Source organism: Ambystoma mexicanum, chromosome 9, assembly GCF_040938575.1.
Source record: "Ambystoma mexicanum isolate Mex_15411 chromosome 9, UKY_AmexF1_1, whole genome shotgun sequence".
Taxonomy (NCBI): domain Eukaryota; kingdom Metazoa; phylum Chordata; class Amphibia; order Caudata; family Ambystomatidae; genus Ambystoma; species Ambystoma mexicanum.
Window position 1 is genome coordinate 437,065,480 of NC_090931.1, and position 19,274 is coordinate 437,084,753.

The 19,274-nt window shown below is 46.3% G+C and overlaps 1 protein-coding gene and 1 pseudogene across 5 annotated transcripts in view; one reads left to right on the forward strand and one right to left on the reverse strand.

The window, feature by feature from the left end:
- The window catches only part of LOC138488148 (TATA-binding protein-associated factor 2N-like), a 530,913-nt gene that overhangs the window by 398,277 nt on the left and 113,362 nt on the right, over nucleotides 1-19,274 (reverse strand). The window lies entirely within an intron of this gene.
- On the forward strand, nucleotides 9,543-11,139 carry LOC138488147 (elongation factor 1-alpha, somatic form-like; annotated as a pseudogene).

A 19,274-nucleotide genomic window follows, 5' to 3' on the forward strand; every position in this document is an offset into this window, starting at 1 on the left:
CAGGTTTTCTGGAGCGCAAGGATGTCATAGATCCCCAGATCATTCTCCCAAGAGTTGATAATATGGTTATGACCTCTTGTATTCCATGAGATCATACTGATGTTTTCAGCAAGCTCGCATTTTGTTATCTTGTATCGCATGTCTGCATTGCTGGGGAATTGCTAGTGCCGGGCTGAGCTTTCTCAATTGCAGCCATCTGGGTGGGGTTATAGATCTTGATTACCGGCCTCTCAACTTGTTGTGCAGGTTGCATGATGCCTTGAGTTAATATGAAACCCAAGTCGAATAAGGCCATTCTGGCTTGCCATAGTATTTCGTCAACCAGCCCAGATCGAATATAAATCCTCGCCTCTGCTAAGTCATGACCATTATTGAAGCCCACTAAATCAATTTCTGATGTTACTAGATTCCTTAATGTAGGCATCTCTCAGCACCGATGTTCGATATGCTCGCTCTTTGTCCATTTAGGTTCTCGTAGTTTATTAGGCTTTTAGTATGCGATCCCATAGCGGTTATCTGGGTTCGATTTAGAGGGATGGAGGGAGCCATGCCAGCTCCTTGCAACGGTCTGCGGCATTTGGGCAGAGGGGTGGGACCCGGCAGCAGAGTACTCACATCAGTGAAAGGTACTCGTTGGATGTTACTTTCACCATGTATTCTACCTTAAGTTTCTGCACTGCAGTAGTCAATGGACAACTATCACGTCCCTTATGTCCTGCATCATGGGCACCACTGCATTAGTTGGCATCATAGGGATCGCTTCAATAGGGGCAGGCTTGTGTACCTCTTTAGCTAAAGGAGCAGGGATGGAAATGATGTTGCTTTGCCAATCTCTCGCCTGGGAATCCAGTTTAGTAGGTGGCAAGGTCGTACGAAACTGGTGAGTATTTGTTGGAACTGCAAGTGTCTCCCCTACCGAGCCTGGCCCTGGTACTGTCTCGGGACCGGAGACTGGGGCTGTTGGGGCAATCCGCAGAGACCTTGTAAGCTCCATCTCAAATGACTTGTGTGTTACATAGGAATCAATGGCAGCTCGAATTTCTTCTCCAATCATAGCAATATTTGGGGCAGTAGGTTCGCCACTGTTCGGTTGACTGAAATTGGTGGTAACATTACACTCTTTTCGACGTTGGGGTTAGATGGCATGGATCTCTTGGGAAACGTGTCCTGGTGTTCTTGGTTGCCATGTTTTAATCCTCAACCAGGCACGACTTGTAAGGAAAGAGCCACTAGATCGTCTAAAGGTTTGTAGGCGATGGGCATCGCTGTGCCAATAGTTATGACCTTGGAAACAGCAATAGAGACTGGAGCTTCTTGCTGCTTCACTAGTCGGCTCACAGCCTTTACTATTCATCTCGCTCTCCCCCTTGACTGCAGTTGCCGCATTTTACGGGCCGACCGCAAACATTTCTTGAGACCAACGCCAGGGATAGGTGGCAAATGTGTGCCCTTGTGGTTTGGTGCCGGCTGACGCAAATAGCTCGGAGCTGTTGGCTTTCGGAATCGGGACTGGTTCCACCATTATCACTGAATTACTGGACCCGATGTTTTGGGAAGCACCAGGTTGCAAATTCAGAGTGTCTGGCATGCTCTGAATATCCGAGTTGGGGCAATCACCGGGTGGTAACTGTGCCTGGGTTCCCAGCGTCTCCGTTACAAGCAGATCTGTATTCCCTTGATGATTAGAGCCATCATCAATGTGTGCGACTACTAACTCAGTCAAGACATGTTGCACCTCTGGGCAAAGTTATGTTGGAAGCGAATTAGTTGATTTATTCGAGTTAATACAAGTCTCAATAATACTCACTACCAACAAGTTGTTCTAGTATCATGGTATGATTACTTATTTTTCCTTCCAGTATCTCGTATAGTTTTGCCACGGCTAGTAAAGCTGTATTCATGGCGTTCAATGTATTGTTGAGGGCAGGGGCTTCTGGAAAGGGGAGAACAAAAAGAATCGGGTTGAATGGTTTATATGAATGAAAAATTCTGATTCCTGCGCTGGCCTCTTGGAATCTGGACCGTCTTGGTGCTGGGGCTATAAATGAGGGTGATTCATCTAGAAAATTAATGTCGGTCTTATACTGCTCCTCTGGTGTCGCACTTTTTGTCAGGCTTTCTTCTCGAGGCGTGGCAGTATTGGGTGACTCCTGTTCCTGTTGTATGGAAATGTTGCGGGTGGGATCCTCATGGAATTCTATAAGGTCCCCAGAATTAGCGCAAATATATAAAATGTCCTGGGAGTGTGGGCTGGATTTATTTGGTAAATTCATAAAGTACAGTGTGTCTTCATCAATCTCGCCCTCCAGGGTGAGCAGTTAGTGTGCCTTCCGGAGCTTTTGTTGGGCAGCTACCGAACAGCGCACTGGCTCCATGACTTTGCAAGGACTGGTCTGTATCGACATTTGAACAGCGCCATTAGGCTGCAATTCGCCTGCCAAGCAAGCGGAAACCAGTGTAGTATCTAACTTCCTCCGACACTGATATGAACCCCACCCCATGCCCCTCCCAAGGCGACTCGATTTGTTGACTCAGCCATTATTGGATTCGGGAGCACTCGTTGGCACGACTTCTGATGGTTCTATGGTTATCGAGGGGGGCCTGAGGCAAAATTGTATCCACTGGTAGACTAAGGTGATTACTTATTTCGCTATCAAACCGGAAAGCTGCATAGGTCAGTTTCTGGCCAGTGGATTCATTAGAGCAAAGGATGCGGATGCTGGATGTAATCGACATTGAGCGAGACGCCCTAGTACCTGAGTGTTTAATGGCCGAGGAAGCAATTTTGTTCCGTGGACTACAGATTTTCGCTGCCACCATTTTTAGATGACCTATGGAGAGCGGTTGAAGTGGGATAATAAGCGGCATGCCAGATTTTAGCGTGAACATTTTGCCAACCATTATATAGAACACGCAAAAAAATTTAAATGAAAACTATGATAACATTTTTTTAAAAAAAAAACAGTACCTGCAAAGTAAAAGGGAGTATTACAGAGCTACCCTGTGCCATCAAGATAGATCGGACTTCCTCCGCCGCCCACTCGACTGCTAGACAGCAAGCAAAAGCACTTTGCAAATGTGCGCACGCTAATGCACAGTGCTTTTGTGGATTCTGATTAAAAAAGCAAATAACTAGTGGCTAGCAGCAGTCTATGAACCAGTCTATGGGCCAGTGGCCAATGAGGCAGCCAATGAGCTGGGGTCAGTGGGAAGAGTGTGTGCTCGTACCATACCAATCCAGTTGCTTGTCTCAGCCAGGTGGTCACTAGTTTGCACAGCGACTCTGCAAGGAAATTCTTGTGTCTGAAGACCTCAGCACAGAGCGAGCAGCAAGACAGCAGGCAAAAACACTTCACAAAAGCACTTTGCAAATGCGCGCCGTTACCAATTGGTAATCAATTGGTCCGTTACCAATTTGAATGGGACCAGCATCAGTTCCGGCCAATTAGTAGATGCCCAATTACAGACACTATTATTGCATGTTCAGTTATAAGCATGGTCAGTTCCTGCACACCCATTAACGTCTAAGGCTTTATCACAGGTATTGCTATAATTACAGTTTTCACATATCTAGAGAGGTATTCAAAGTTCAACATTCCATAGCAGATCGGGCCACATGACGCTTCTAGCAATAGGAGGTAAAGGTATGTAATTCTAGCGGTCTTTTTCCCATACTTACAGGTATGGCCAATTCCCGCGTGATCAGTACGAGGGATGGCCAGCTGCCAAATGACCAATCGATGGTTTGGCTACAACTTTTGCACATTAACAGGCGTCTAATATTCTTACAGGCACAGCAACAGGAATGGTAACATGCCAAGTATTATCCATGGCCATTATGCTCAGTTAGGTCTTTAGACAATCTAACACATCAATGATTATTAGATCAGTTCACATTTCCAGTTACAGAAGTAGCCCACTTCCACATGTCCAAAAGCCTTTCTCTCACTTGCCCCACTGCAAAGAGGAACACTACCATTATTGGAATTTATTTTGGATCCATGAGCAGTGAGGGCAGACTGCATGACCCCACTTCAGCTCCCTGCTGTGCTACAGAGTAGTGGATAGCTGCTTCTTGACCGGTGGCTTTGTTCTCTGCAATGTGCAGGCATTTTTTTTTAACTCCGTGACCAGATGTGCCTCACTACAATGAGGGTCAGATAAGTGCGGTTTTCGTTCTACCAGCCATATGGTAGCAATAGCACACATACCTGGAGTAAGGAATGGGGCCTACATAGCACAACTTAGTGCTGCAGGACATGTGCTAATAAAGAAGGCAGAGACTAAAATGGTCTGTCCCAAGATGGATTTCCAAACTCAACCTCAGGCTTTTAAAATACGCACTAAGCAAGCAAAACCTCTACTCAAATATGGTCATACACTATAAAAGAGATATGCATTCACCCCTACGAAAATTTAGAAAGCATTTCATTCAGTAGACAGTAAAACACAGGTAAGTATGATATAGAGCAAGGACACTTATAAGAAAAGCACCCCAGCACCTAATCAACACTAAGATGGTTTGGGGCCTTGTACCCTTTACAACAACTTATTGGCCTCGAAAGGGATCCTTGACCAGGCCTCCACCGACCAAATTCAGGGAAGTAGTTTAGGGACAACACTTTAAGCCCATGTAACCCTATGGAGATGGGGGAGGGGGTGCAACAGTTATATTAACTTACCCCCTGACTAAGATTTCTACAGAAACCACTGCTGAGGTTCCAGAATCCATTAGGCACAAAGTGTCCGGTCAAGGAAAGCTTAGGGGATTGCAGGTGCAGAGGTCACTTTCAGACGCTGGATTTCCAGCTGAACACCCACACAAAGAAAAGGTGAAACTTCTGTAGGATGCAAATAAATGGGAGCTACTACCACATTTCAGACAGCGACAGGTCCTGCAGACCTTCACTTGATGCAAGAAGGCTAAAAATGCAGGAACAGGTGTCTTGTTGTACATCCTCCAAGTTGTAGGGATGCAAACAGCGACAACTGCAGTGAGGCAGCCCAGGAAAGAGCTTGTCAGGGGACAATTCGGAAGGCTTAGAAGACAGATCCTAGAGCAGGAGTCATGTATGGCTATTCCCACTGATCCGTGGGTCGAAGCAGAGGAGGGTCTTGAGATCAGGCAGGGGAGCAGGGCTTCACCAAGACTACACTGGAGAAACGCAACTTGGAAAAGCACTGGCAGAGTAGGCCTCAAGTGATGTAATGCTGGTGGGGTGGACCAGGTCCAGGCAGCCGTAGATGGAAGTTAATCAGGTTCAGTATGCTGGGACCAAGACCCAAAAAAAAGACAGATAAGCCCAAACAGAAAGAAGGCAGAATGAATGACCAAAAATGAAAGCAGGACGACAGGTGGAAGGAAAATATGGCGAGAAGCCGCTCTTTGTCTCACCCCCACACCGCTAAGGAGGAGGACTGGCCAAGAGAGAAGCTGACAAAACAGGGAACAGGAACTTCCTAACTGGAACAGAGAAGTGAACCTAGCAGGACGGACCGTTAAGGCGCACCTGTTAAAGCAGCAGTGGCTACTTTTAGCTGCTGGCTTGATACTATGCAGTGGCTATGGCGACGGAGGCAACCCGCCACAGAGCGCATGCTCAGTATCCAGGGGCAGGGTAGAAAAATATCTGCTGCCACCAGCTCATCCTAGTACCATTGCAAAAGTTAACAAAAAGCCACAAAAGAAAAAGTGAAGAATACAAAGTATCCTAACTACACTTTAGGGTGATGTGTGCAATTTAAAAAATAAAAGAAATTAAGAGACCAACAAATTATTTACCTCTGGTAATTTTCTTTCGACTGGATGTTCCTCCTACATATTCCTCATCTTTGATACTCAAGTCTGATTGCATCTTGCTTTGGAATTATTTTTCATAGGATCGAGTGCCATGCAGCGTCACATCATGGGCCTCGATGGCCTACATCATGTCGTCGGCCAGGACGTCGACACTGGTATAAGAAGCATGCAACCGTTGCCTCGGCTTTAGTAATTCTTCTCCATGCTCAGCCGACTTCAATGGACGAACTAGACATTCTTGGCAAGTAAAAAAGGGGGGGTCGTGGGAAGGATAGGGGGCGGTGAGGAATGAGTGGGAGGAACATCCAGTCGAATGAACATTACCACCAGGGTTAAGTAATTTGTTCTTGAAATGGATTGCGTCCTCCCACGTATTCATCATCTTTGATACACTCCCAGAGCAGTATGGATAAGGAGGTGGGTGCTGAGAATTATTACTGATTGATGCTGGGGCGTACAGCTTTTCCAAATCTGGCCTAATGACCAGACGGAGTCCAGGCAATAGTATTTACTGAAGGTGTGTATAGATAACCAAGTTGCCGCCTTACAGATACCTTACACAGGCATCACTCTTTAAGTACCTTAATAGCCACTCCTCGGGTGAGATGCACCCTTAAGCCATCGGGTAGGTACTTGCCGGCTAGCGGATAGGATTCTGAAATGCATAAGTTTATCCAGCTTGAAATAGTCTTATTGACAGCTAGCCTCAATTTATGGCTCTGTAGCCTATAAAGAGTTTGTCGCCCTAACTAAGTTTTTACATTTCCACAATGGCCAAAGTGAGATTTGTCAACCCCTTCAAGAATTTTATTACAATAGGGACCTTGAAATAAGAGCCCTCATCCGGTGAATGCTTGAAAATAGACATCACCCCCAGGTATCCTTTTATTGTGGAGACCTGGAGCACTAGATGGAGCAACAAAGACAACACAGTAGTAGAATTACATGCAAAAGAATCAAAACTTTTCCCTGCACAAGCTGCGAAATTTGTTCCAGCGGTAGAGATTTCATTGCTGGCTGAAAGCAACACCTCCATGACATCCTCCGGAAGATTCTAATCTTAGTATCCATCTTTCAAAAACCAGTTCAGATTACCGATTTCTTGACAAAGGACACCCCCTTGACCCCATGCTTGCAATAGCACATCCTTGCTTTGTGGAAGACTAATCGGAAGGCAGATGGCCAGCTCTAGAAGGTCCAGGTAACATGCTCTCCTGACCCAATCCAGAGCAATCAGGAAAATTGATTTTCTGAAATTCTGTAACCTCCTGATGACATGTGGAATGACAGGGACTGGCAGGAACACGTAGATTCCCAATCCACAGCAAACTCGTACCCTAGAGCTCGTCTTTGAGGACTTTCTCTGGAGCAAAAAAGGTCACTTCCTGTTGACCACTTGAGGGGCTCCCCAAAGGACGATCTCTAGAAGGGCTTCCTGAGCCAACCATTTGTGAGAGATCGTGCTCCGTATGCTCAAAGCGTCTGCCACTGTTTTCCTCTCTGGCCATTGAACTGCAGTAGAGAGATTCTCTTAGTGCCCAAAACCAGAGCTGAATTGCCTCTGCACAGTGGTAGTGACCCTAGACACCACCCCCCCTTCTCTTGAGGTAGTACATGGCTGCTGTTAAGCAAAGTTTGTATGCAGTATCCTCTGGGAACACTACAAAAACTCTGACTACAGGTATAGGAAACCCAACCTTTGGTATAAGCTTGTGCTACAGTTTTGTTGGTGTAACTCCACTACAGCTCACACTGACCCCTCTTGAGAGGAGCCTGGGCTGCTCAACACACTGAGATTTACACTTACAAGTATTCAAATAAACTTACACTCAAGGTTTCTTGAATAAACTATTATTAATTTCAGTCAGTTAGAATAAGCCTTCTTCAGAAGCGAGCAATATAATAGTAACAATCAAATACACGTCATGAAATACACTCTTAATATCTCTAAATCAGTATATACCCTTTTGGGATGGCCCACAGACACCAACTACACCCTCAGGTGACTGCAATTGCTAGGGTGCTGGGGACATGACTATATGATCCTAAATGCAACAGTGATATATTAAATCAGTCAAAGGAAAAGACTATTTTGAACAAACAAGAGACCACAAATATTCTCAAGCAGGCAAATACTTTCAGATCCCCCAATAAGAGTCATTCAGTGGAAGTCATTCAGTGGAAGAGGCCAAGCCAAAGCCAATAGGCGAAAGTCTATGTAAGCTGAAGCACTTCTTCCAAGCAGCAAGTCTTTGCACAATGTTTTTAGAAGTCTTTGAAGAAAAGAAGAATCAAATGAAAGTCTGCAAGCTGATTAGACTTGTGAGTAGAAGATGCAAGCAACTTTACAGTGAGAGATTAGTTCTCTCAGACTTTTTACAGTACCTTTAAAATGAAAAGATGCAGTAGATGACGCCTGTTCCTGTGCAGCTCTGCAGATTTCACTGTTTCTGAGCCTCAGTCGTGGGGACAAGAGGGAGGACGTCGGGGGACTCCTGCAATGCAATGGGGCAGTCAACTGGCAAACTTCACTTTCAGTGGCTGATCAGTGTTTCAGCTCATCAAGTATACCGCAAATAGCAGCACCACAGTTCCCGGCTGTCAAGATGGACTTTTCATGCTTCTGGGGGTACTGCACTCTGTTGAGGGAGCTCAGGCTTGGCCATTACTGCTTCTGGGATCTTCCCGGAGCTCTAGGCCAGCTTAAAAGCAACGCACACAATCTGGTGTTCCTCTCCCTGGCTATACGGTTTCCAGCAGCAACTGTGGGGAAATTCAACTAGCTCCGAGATGGATGTCCAGGTGGCTTACTTTGGAGTGGATTGGTCGCACCAACTCAAGGGGAGAAGTCGGCCTTGCAGGGGCTTCTGTCGATGCGAACTTGGCGTTTCGGCAATGCAGCAGGGCTTCACTGGGCAAACCAACGGTCCAGGAGTTGCAGAAGGTGTCCTCTTAAAGTTCTTCTTTGGTTCCTTCGTCCAGTGGTAGACTGCCTTCCAAGCCAAAAGACTCGCCTTTCATTCAGTTCTCCCCCATTCATTCCAGCCTAGCTGTAAATCACCCAGCAGGGTGGCTGTCCTTGCCGGACAGTCAGTCAGCCCATCACAGAAAGCATTTGGGTCTCCCAGGAGACCAAGCACAGGGAGTTACTTCCTGCCTACCGCAGACACCCTGCAGCCAGAGGTGGGTTTCACTCGTGAATCCTGCCAAAGGCAAAAACGAACAATGGGACCAAACCTGGTTTGGCGTGCAGAGTAAATCACAAGAAGGACCTTTCCACAAAGAAATGGGGAAAAAACAAGACCAGGGCGATTTTGACAAAAATGGTCCCCTTCGGTGCTTTACTGTAGCTGCAGACGCAGCTCGCGGTAAATGCACACCATGGTAGTTACAACGAAACCAGCCAATCAGTAAGAAAAGGGTAAAATAAATACATATTACGTGAGAAGCTAGACAAAGGCGATACTAGGTAACCCCTCCAGCACCCTTTTGTAATAGTGTGTGCTGGGTCTAGAAAGTTGCAAATGTAAGTAAAGTCAATTTCAATTTACTGCTCTTGGAAACAGTAGTTTAACCAAGAGAAGGTATTCAAAACCTTTGGGCAATCTGAAAGACTTCCCTGTGCCACTGCACTGAAGGTGCTGTGAGACAATGTAAAAGATGATGCCTATGGAGTTTGTCAGACTCCATAACCAAAAGAAACAAGTCTACAAAATCACATTAAAATACATGGAGAGGCTCTGCACATCTGCCCGCGGCGCCTCTGAGACCTGAGAGCGACGCAGCCCGACCCGGGAGACCCCAGCACCGACCTCCGCCGCAATGGGAAAGGAAAAAACCCACATCAACATCGTGGTCATCGGCCATGTGGACACCGGCAAGTCCAAGACCACTGGCCACCTGATCTACAAGTGCGGGGCATCGACAAGAGGACCATCGAGAAGGAGGTGGCCGAGATGGGCAAAGAATCCTTTAAATACACCTGGGTGTTGGACAAGCTGAAGGCAGAACGGGAGCATGGCATCACCATCAACATCTCCCTCTGTAAATTCGAGACTGCCAAGTACTAAATCACCATCATCGATGCCCCCGGGCACAGGGATTTCATCAAGAACATGATCACTGGCACCTCCCAGACGTGCTGTGCTAATTGTGGCTGGTGGCGTGGGAGAGTTTGAGGCCGGCATCTCCAAGAACGGCCAGACCCGTGAGCATGCCCTCCTGGCCTGCACCCTGGGGGTGAAACAGCTCATCATTAGCATCAACAAGATGGACTCCACCGAGCCCCCCTACAGCCAGAAGAGATACAAGGAAATCAGCACCTACATCAAGAAAATCGGCTACAACCCCGCCACCGTGGCCTTCGTGCCAATCTCTGGTTGGCACGGGGACAACGTGCTGAGCCCAGCACCAACATGACCTGGTGCAAGGGCTGGAGGTTGAGCATAAGGAGGTAAATGCAAATGGAATTACCCAGAGTAATGGAGGCTCTGGACTCCATCATACCCCCAGCCCGCCCCACCGACAAGCCTCTGCGTCTACCTCTGCAGGATGTCTACAAGATCGGAGGTATTGGCACAGTGCCCGTGGGCAGAGTGGAAACTGGTATCAAGGCTGGTATGGTGGTCACCTTTGCCCCCAGTAACGTCACCACTGAAGTGAAGTCTGTGGAGATGCACCACGAGGCTCTGGTGGAGGCTCTCCCTGGTGACAACGTTGGCTTCAACGTAAAGAACGTGTTGGTGAAGGATATCCGAAGAGGGAACGTGGCTGGTGACAGCAAGAACGACTTCCCCCCCCCCCCCCCATTGGAGGCCGGGAGCTTCACTGCCCAGGTCATTATCCTGAGCCACCCTTGCCAGATCATCCAAGGGTATGCGCCAGTGCTGGATTGCCACACTGCCCACAATGCCTGCAAGTTCGCAGAACTGAAGGAAAAGATCGACAGACGATCTGGCAATAAACTGGAAGAGAACCCCAAGAACCTGAAGTCTGGTGACACCGCCATTGTGGATATGATTCCCGGCAAACCCATGTGTGTAGAGAGCTTCTCCAGCTACCCTCCCCTCGGACGCTTCGCTGTGCGCGACATGAGGCAGACGGTGGCTGTCGGAGTCATCAAGGCGGTCAAGAAGGCGGCAGCCACGGCTGGCAAAGTCACCAAATCTGCAGTCAAGGCCAGTAAGAGGTAGTGCCAGCTGCCCTGATGGCACTGGGTATCCAGAATCCTCTGGTCTCGGATCGTTACCTACACTCTTTGATCAGGGACTTGTTACTGAGCATTGGGGTTCACCACAAGAGCCTCCGCAGGAAAGGGAGGCAGGACTTGGGAAAGCGCAAGTTCTGATAGGTTCTAATATTTTGTGACTTCACCTTCTGGTTAATCCCGTCTGATTTCTGAATAAAATATTGGCACATCTGCCCCTGCGTTTCTGATGTGGTTGGATCTTGGAGGTACTTGCTAAAGTAATTCCATAGTTGTGGTGCGTATTAAAGTGTGAGGTGGCCAATGGGTGCCATATTGGTGCAGCAAAAAATACTCATGTGAATGGCACTAAAATTAATAAAAGACCAAAAACATCACAAAAAAAAATACATGGAGTGGGAAAAAGTCTTGTTATCCAGGTTAAGTAAAAAAATAAATAAATAAATAAATAAATAAATAAATAAATAAAGAGTCCTCAAAATCCAGCAAGGTTGCTGGGGGTCTCCAAGGTGGAGGGATTTAGCACATTTCTGAGAATTCTCCCCAACAGCTGCTGTATTATCGGTCATTATCAGGACATGCTTCCACTGTACTAAGGGCAGAAAGGGCATCAAGGCTAGTCAGCTTGCCCTCGGCTCTAAAACATTGATGTGATGTCTGGACTCCGGAGACCAGTGACAACTCATGGAAGGTCTTTCATGTGGGCTACCGATCCTTTAAGGGAGAGGTCTTTTTCTTCCATGACAAAAGTCACTTAGTGTGTCAATGTACCCTCATAAATTAATGACAACTTGCTACTTTATTTACTTAAGTTTCGATCCTGTGATCCTCTTTATTTCTTATTCCGATGGTCCTTTCTCCATTCATTTTCCATGGTTCTTGTCTGTTCGCTGGAATGAGTGGATTGAGTCCCTAAGGGTGCTTCACTTGCATTACCTTATCCATTCACTGGGACGAGTAGGATGAGGGCTATATGTATCCCTATTCCCCATCCTTGGGTCTTCCTGCCGCTCCCGTCACCTTCACTATAGGCTGGCATCACCGGGTCTTCTTACATGGTCGGGATCCCTCTTGGAGTGTGAACGGTTTGTGCGTGCACTCCCTTCTCGTATTCGTTCTTGCGGCTCCGCTGAGCCAATGCTGCAGCAGTATCTGCGTTGTCCAAGGACTGCACAGTCCACACCTCTCCTAGGTCACGCCAACGCTTCCTCAGATCTCTGGCATGCACAGCATGGCTTCTCACCCTCCGTTTTCTCATTGGCTGGCCGAATCCCCTCGACCCAGGATCTGCTGGGTTTTAGCAGCTTCTTCCTTCTCGATTCTTTGAAACTCCCGGGCTTCACATTTTCAGGACGCTAGTCCTTCCATTTTAACTTTAGCTTCCTGGGTTCTCCGTAGCATAGGACTGTAGTCCTTTCCTTTCTTTCTCACAAGCATTCTTCATTTCTCCTGCGATCTTCATCATCCCAGTATGGTTGGCTTTCAACCATTTGACAATCTCCAAGCCTTCTTTACTCTTCTTCTCAGCGTTTGCAACTTTGTTTTCGGTATCGCAATAGCAAACAGTAACTTGATGATTTTTCTGAAGTCCTGAAGGTATGAAGGGCTCAACATGAAAGGGGATTTGGAAGTTCCTTGATGGAATGGGGTTCCTTGTCCCCAAGAGGGGAGTGTCTCACTGCGAATGTCTGCCACCCCTAGGGGGAACGTTGCATAGAAGGCTCACTTCCCTAGCCTAACAAGGAGAAGTGACGAGATCACACAATACGTCACACCCACCAGTTGAAATCCACCCACTTAATCTTTAAAAATACTCAGATTCATTCAATTTGTTTGTTTATTTATAGGGCGCCCGAAAACCCTTGGGTAGCTGGGTGCACAGAACAAGAATGCTTAGAACTTGGTTACAGGTTGCATATTACAGGTTGTTGGTAACATAAATTGTATACAGTAATTACATTATGTACATTATTTACATGTAAGGGTGGAAAAGTAACGAATTATATACAGTAAATACATTCTGTACATTTTACATGTAAGAGTGGAGGGGTATGTGTGTCATCGGGTCACAATGCTCATGGTCACCGGTTTCAGAGGTCATTGCGTCGAAGCCAGGTGCGGGTATGGTGCCTGAAGCCATTGTAGGGCTGGTCCCTTCTTAGTTCAACTGGTAGGGTGTTCCAGTACTGGGCTGCTTGCACAGGGAAGCTATTACCTCCTGTTTTTTTTTTTAGTCGGAATCTAGGGGTTTGGAGGCAGAAGGAGTTGGCTGTTCTGGTTGGTCGTGCAGTGATGTTTCTTATTATTCTATCCCTAGGGTATGGGGGGGGGGCTGCATTGTTCAGACATTTGAATGTTAGTTTGACAATTTTGAAGGTGATCCTATCGCAAATTTTTAGCAAGTTGTATTTTCTCCGCACATTCGAGATGTGCTCTCTAGCTGGGAGGTTCAGGGCCGTTCTGAGCCCGTTGTTTTGTAGGGTTTGAAGTTTATTGATGATGTATTTATTTGTGCCTGCATAAAGTGCATTGCAGTAATCCAGTTTTGAGAGGATTAGTGCATTGGCTAGGATAATGCAGCTAGCTGGTGAGAGGAAGGGTCTGCATGCTTCAATAAGTTTACCGGTATAGGCTGTGGATGAGGCCAGGGAGTTCACTTGTTTCCTTAGGGACAAAGTGGAGTCCAAATAGAAACCAAGGGTTTTCACCTCTTTGGCGACAGGGATTAAATTGCCATCAATATTGAAGGAGCTGTAGTTGGAATCAAGTTTTTTTTAGGTTGTTGGGTGAGCCTAGAATGAGGATCTCTGTTTTTTCATCATTCAGGCAGAGGCCATGGGTTGCCATCCATGCCTGAATGAGGGTGTAAATTTTGTTTACTAAAGCTGTATCCGTAGTGAAATTGCCCGAAAGGGGGATGAGGAGCTGGGTGTCGTCTGCATAATTTGTGTAGGTGACACCCAGTCTATCCAATTTGTCGAAGAGGTTTAGTAAAGATATTATACAACGTTGGCGAGACACAAGAGCCCTGTGGGACTCCACATGTTGTCTGGATAGGGTCTGCAGAGTCTAAGGTGGAGAAGACTTGCATGCTTCTGTTGTCGAAAAAGGATTGGATCCAGGCTATAGCTTCACTTGAGAAGTGGGTGGCTGACGCTAGGTGTTTGCAGAGTACTGCGTGGTCCACTAGGTCAAAAGCCGCCGACAGATGAAGGAGGAGTAGCATAGCAGTGTTTCCTTTATCGTTGAGCTCGTCAATTTGGGCTTGGAGATCTACAAGGGCGGTCTCAGTGCCGTGTTGCGGTCTGAAGCCCGATTGACGAGTGCTGAGGAGTTGGTTGGTCTCTAGGTATTTTTGGATTTGGAGATAGGCCACTGTCAATTATCTTCAGGAGGAAAGGGACAGTAGTGATGGGCCTATAGTTGGTGGGGATGGAGGGTTCTAAGGTTTGCTTTTTTAAGCAGGGGGAGAACCCAGGACTCTCAAGCTACTTGGGACGGAGCTAGATGAGAAGGAGGCATTGATGAGTTTAGTGACGAAGGGGGCGAGGTCTCTAGCGGCATCCTTGATTAACTGGGCTGGGCAGTAATCGCCTTTGCAATTGGATGGTTTTAGTGAGGCAATGATTTTTTCAGTTTCATGTCGGGAAACTAGAGAATTTGAAGGGTGTTAGGCTAGGTTTGAGCGTGGGCGTGCTGGGAATTTCACTAAGAGCGAGGCTTTTTTTATAGCAATTTTTGTTTGTATTGTTTTTACTTTATTAGCGAGGGCATTTTGGATATTTCTACACCATTGCTTGTCTTTGGGTACGTTATCAGGTGGTGATATGGAGGATTAGAGTTCTCGCAAGATTGCGAATAGTTCCTTTGTATTGGAGCATGCTTTGGAAATTCGGTCGTTAGACTTCTTTTTTAGCTTGGACGATTGCTTTCTTATAATGTGTAGCGCACAATCAGTTTAAGTTTATTTTCAGCTGTAGGGGAGTGTTGCCATACAGTTTTAAGCTTCCTTTTTCCCAGTCTTAGTTCTTTTAGATGGGGGGTGAACCAAGTATTAAGGTGGGTTTGTTGTTTACTTTTACAGTTTGTCAGTGGGGCGATGGTGTCCATGGCTATGGCCATGGTGTCGTCGTATATGTTAACCATGGTGTCTGGGTCAGAATCAAATGGCAAGGCATTGATGGTTGGGAGGAGCAGGGGTAGGATATTGTCTGGTGTGATGTTTTTTCTGGATCTAGTGGGAACAGATGGTGCCATTGTTTTTTCAATTCTGGACATCTTGTTGAGTGTTAAGTAGAAATTGATGAGGAAGTGGTCAGTCCAAGGCTGGGGTGTAATTTTAGTAATAGTAGTAGGGCAGTTGGAGGTGGCTACCCAGTCTAGTATTCTCCCTTTGTCGTGGGTGGGGGTGAGGACTTTTTGGGTGAGGCCATGCCCTTCAAGCATGGTAGCGATTGTTTGCGCTTGTTTGTCATTTGGGTCATTAAGACCTAGGGTTAAGGTCACCAAGGATCATTGTCTGGGATGACTTTTGTGTTGCCTGCTAAGAGGCTGGATAATTCCTCTTCGAAAGGGCCTAAGGGCCCTGGTGGCCTGTAAATGAGATAAATAGTTAGGGTTTGGCATGGGGATATTGGTACTTTAGCGGCCAAGAGTTCACAGGATTTTAAGGTGGGCAGTGTTAACCTTACATTTAGGTTGGATTTGGCAATGATGGCTAAGCCACCACCTCTGCAATTTGGCAGTTTCTTACTGTTATTTCTGTGGGACTTTGTCAGTGTACCTTTAGTCACATTTTTACTACTATTTTGTAAATTTTGATCAATGTTTTTGTATTCATACCCTGCAGTATAGTGCCTCAGTGCCTTAGAGTTAGACTGCACTTAAGAAATATAATGAAATTACCACTAACGGAGTTAACATCTCAACTAGTTAACAGTGCTATTGCCATCCAATTATGTGTTTCCATTCTTCCACACTATGAAGTCCCATTGAAATTCAATGAGGAAAGGAGGCATTGGCGCCCGTTATAATATTGTCATTGTTTTGGAGGCAATACTGCTATATGAACATGCAAGTGGTTACACAGTTTATGGATTTAGCAACTCATTATCAGGGGGACTTAAAAAGTAATGTCATTGCTGCCTGTTTTTTTCCAATTACCCCCAAACGTTTAATGAGGCCCAAACGTAATGACATTGTGTTATATATGGAAAGGTGTGACACATTGCACACTGTAGATTTTGATCAAAGGTTTGGGATAATATGGATTTATGATAACACTAAACTATTTGCATGCATTATTTGCCCATATGAAGCAGCTTAAAAAAAGTATCTTTTTAATGAAGTCAAATGTTTGAAGTTTAATTTGTTCCAAGACAGATGATACTTCAACTTGCTCAGATAAGAGCGAAAGATGGCTTGGGATTACTGCCATAAACGTGTCCAACCGGCAGTCAATAACATCGATAAGGACCACATTTAACACGGGTTTGGTTAATTAATACCAACGCACTAACAAAGCAAGAGGTTTACTTAATGTTGTAAGCTGCTCCATGAACTCGTAGTGCTTTTTCGGAACGCAGTGCAGCAACTGCCATGACAAGGTAAGCCCAGCCATCAGCAGGGAGCGGGGCAGGGATTGAGCAAGTCCCTGCAAGGAGCAAGAGAGCAGGGCAAAGCCCAGTCCAGAGAAAATAATTCCGCAACAAGGAACGAGAAAGGATGTGGGCTCTTGTGCTAGTTCTGGTAACACTTCTCCCTAAAAGAAGAAAGAAAACCGCCAATTTCCCACCCAAATATTTGTTTTAAATTTTTTAAAAAGTACGCAGAACACTGGCTCGAGACAACACTAAGATTCCTGTATTGGACATTGTGGTTCAGTGCCTAGGCTGTGCTAAAACTACCTGCAGCTAAAGTGGAGTATGTGAATGGTAGATCCAGATAGGGAGGACGTGGGTATATAAGGTCAGAGACGATCAGAGAAAGGAAAGAAGTTACTTACCATAGCGACTACTTATACAATTAGTAATTTGGGGCAGGGAGAGGTTACGTGCAACATACATGTAAGCGGTTCTTCGCTGCCAACTTTTTATTATTCGCAAGGCAGCGTGCAAAAGTGCATAAACGCTGCTTTCCATGGTCGCATGCCAGGTAGTATTTCATTGTGAGCAGCATTTGCCATGCTTGCAGAATATCGCTTGGCCAAAACTAGCAACTACTCTTGAACTGGAATCTAGAGCGTAGTTGAAGATGTGGGATATCCAAGGTTGCAGCTTTGCAAATATCTTCTAAAGGAATGAGTCTTTGAAAGGCAATAAAGGCTGATCTAACAGATAAAAAATGGGTGTCTCGTAGGCTTCATAATAGTCAATACAAGCCATGGAGCTATGGTTTGTTTTTGAACCAGCCCCAAAAGAACAATGTACTATTGCCAACAGCTTTTGTCCTATCCCAATAAAATGATAAGATCTTGCCACAGAATGTTGAGGGCGCCACATAGTGCAGTGTTCTGGAGAACTTGCATTTTGTGGATATTCAGCGTAGAAGTGCCTGCAAAGAGCATTGCAGTAATCTAGTCTGGCACCAATGACGGCTCGGGCGATGGTAAGGCACCCGTTAGAAAAGGGCCTGCAGGCATTGATAATTTTAGTGGTGTGGGTAGCAGAAGACATGATTGCATTGACATGACGCATTAATGAGAGGAAGCATCAAGGTGAACTCCCAAGGTCTTCACTGTGGTGGGGGGGTGGAGGGGGGGGGGGAGAGAAACTGCATTGGGATGCTGTCAATGGTGAAGGATCAATAAAGTTTAAGGCTGTATAGTACCACTAGGTAACCCGCAAGGAGAATTTGTTTCATCGTCGTCAAGACGAAGTCAGTGGGAGGCCATCCAAGACTGGATGGTGGGGTAAACTGCTAGTAGTGTGGATGAGTCGTTTACATAGTCACTTGAAACGGGGAGGAGGATGTGTGTGTCGTCAGCATAGTTTGTGTAGAATATGCCGCGTTTGTCTCAGGGGGCAAATGGTGATTTTGTGAAAATGTGTAGAGGGTGGGATGGGGGCGCCAGAGCCTTGTGGGACACTGCAAGAAATTGGTGAGGGTGTGGCATTGGCATTTTCGGCAAAGACTTTGATGGCTCTTTCTGGTAGGAAGGTGGTGATCCAGCTAGTTGCTTCATGCATGAAATTAACCACAGACGTGAGGTGCTGGCACAGGATCTTACGATCTACCAGATCAAAGGCTGCCGAAAGGTGTCGGTGTAGTAGTGGCAGTGCCAGTTTCCCTGCATCTTTTATCTCAAATAGTTGGTTTTTCAGGTCTAGATAGGCCGATTCCATACCATGAGCAGGGCGGAAGCCTGACTGATGGGTTCCTAGGATGCAGTTAGCCTCCAAGTAATGCTGGATTTGGAGGTAAGCTACTCGGTCCAGGATCTTTAGGAAGAAGGGGTATGTAGCGATGGTCGGAAGTTAGTAGATAAAGTGTGGTCTACGGATGGTTTTTTGAACAATGGGAGAAATAGGCTTCCTTGAGGCTGGTGGGAACCATGCAGGACGCATTAACGAGCTTTGTGATAAACAGTCAGGGCTTCTGAACAGTCCTCGATTTCCACTGTGCAGGCATCGCCTTTACACCCTAGACGGTGCAGGTTTTCAGAATGGAGGCGACTTCGGCTTCAGTGACAGAGTTGAAGAAAGGTGGCAGGCGGGAAGTCGATAAAGGGGAGTGGTGTGTTGAACTGATGGTGGCTGGTTTTAGTTGGAACTTTTTGTGAAGTGGAGATTTTGCAGAGAAGGGTGTTTTGGATATTGATACACCAGGCCTTGTCGGTGTAGTTGGTGGGGGGGTGGTGGGAGGGGACAGAAGGGGATTCCAGCTTTGAGGATAGTAAAGCTGAAAAGGGTTTGATTTGGCATTAGCAATTCTGGTGTTCCAAGTCGCGGTTTTGGCTAATTTGTACTCTTTGGCAACTGTGTTAAAGTGGGACTCAGGGGAGTCTAAATGTCTCCTCCATATATCTTCAGCTGCATTTCTTTAGAATGAAGCGCCTAGAGGTTTGGGGTGAACCTCGAATTTCAGTGGGTTTCGTTTTTTGTGGTGCAAGTGGGGCGATATCAACTGCATTGGTGATTGTTTCAGAGTAGAGATCTGCTAGGGCGACTCTGATGGTACCATGTGGTGATGCGGATTGTAGATTGCCTAGCAGTTGCAGAATTCTGGCTTTAGTTAAGGTTCTTGAACTCCTGGCAATGGTAGGTGCTA